Raw genomic sequence first — 1,825 nt, 5'->3', positions numbered from 1 at the left:
CCCACCCTCTCCCCTCTGTGTGTCTCCCCCTATCAGTGTCCCCCACACCGCTCGTGTGTCCAGCCTTCAGCAGCTGATAGCGCACTTTGCTCTGACTCCCTCTCTCCCTCCCTCCCTCCCTCCCTGCTTCTCCTCTCCTCTCCTCCCTCTCTCTCTCTCTCTCTACCCCCCACCCTCTCTCTCTGTGACGTCGCAGTTCCTGTATGTTGTGCAGCTCCGCTCTTTGGCAACAGCTCCGTCTCTCTGGGTGGTACCTGCCCGCTGCGAGGAGGCTGAGCACCGGACCAGGCCCCCGGCTCACCGCAGCTCTCCGGGGGGGCTGCAGGGGGGAGACTGGCCGTGCACACGCTTTTACGCACCGCACGCACGCGGCGGTCTGTCTGTCCTCAACCCTGCAGTGTGGTTTATAACATCTGTAAATGATCCAACCTCATCCAGACTGGAACCAGCAGTGCAGATTAAACATTACACCGATGTTAAAGGAACTTGTTGCTTGAAGTGAAGCTTCCACTCTGACGTTAACCTTAACTTGATGTCCTAACACTACTTTAAACCCTATTTTGAGATATATATATATATTTCACATATATCTTAATGCATATCTTGTTTTTGTATTTTAATGTTTATCTTGTCTTTTTCTTTTAAGTATTTGTATTTTCACATGAGTCTTTTAGCTCAGCCTTGTGATCAAACCAGTTCCTTTATACGTATTGTTTGTGAATGTGGCAAATAAACTTTTAGATATTAATTAAAATCCTGATCTTGACCCCTAAACAAAACAATTCACAAAGATAAAGTTGTGCTTTGACCCCCCCAGGGCCACCGTATCCAAGGCTTAATCCTGAGCTACAAGGATTCTAATCCCTATTTTTTTTACTCCCTACCGAACTTAATCTCCAGTTATGTCAGCAGCACTTTAGAGATTTGTAACCCGGATGTCCCTTAGGTCAAACACCAGGAATGAATACTACACTTCCCAGAATGCAACTTTCCTCTTAGGTACTCTTTAGAGACGTTTGCATTATAATGTGAAGCAAGCTTCTTGTTTTAAAAAAATGCAACCTGAAAAAAAACCTTGATGAAGTCAGAGTTATTTCTCAACTGTGGAAAACTACTCGAGATGAAGATGTTACACAACCGTTTTCACAAGCTGCTCTTTTTCTACATTTCATCACTCTGTGGTGACAGGTGACAAAGTAAATGAAGAAGAAACTAAAACATTATTAATGAAACATATCAAGTACCGATGATTTCATACTGGACGTCAGCGAATAGATTCAAGAGTTAGAAAAAGATTTAAACTTCCCTGTCACCACATCTCAACCCAGCTGATCACCTATGGGATGCTGCTGAGATATAAGATATGGGATATATCAGATAGAGGAATATCTCCTGGAAAAATCTTGGAGACCAAGTTTGTGCATGTGTGAAAAGATGAATCAGAGTCAAATTAAATGGGATTGTGACGATTTATAGCAAAGCAATGGTGAAATATGACCCCTGAGCTGTGGGAGATTCACCCAAAGACACATATATCACATATCATATATCAAATATCACATATATCATATCTCATATCATATATCCCATCTCATATCTCATATCTCATATCTCATATCATATATCTCATCTCATATCTCATATCTCATATCTCATATCTCATATCATATCTCATAAATCCCATCACATCTCATATCCCATCATTCCCTTCTGTTGCTTCTGTCTGTCAGGCTGACAGGGTGATTGCAGCACAGTGGTTGTGTAGTCCTTGTATTTGTACGCCGCCTAGCGGTGGCAGGTGGAAGCTGGCACTGTTGAATGTGCC

Source organism: Hippoglossus stenolepis, chromosome 8, assembly GCF_022539355.2.
Source record: "Hippoglossus stenolepis isolate QCI-W04-F060 chromosome 8, HSTE1.2, whole genome shotgun sequence".
NCBI lineage: Eukaryota > Metazoa > Chordata > Actinopteri > Pleuronectiformes > Pleuronectidae > Hippoglossus > Hippoglossus stenolepis.
This window is presented reverse-complemented; position numbering follows the sequence as displayed.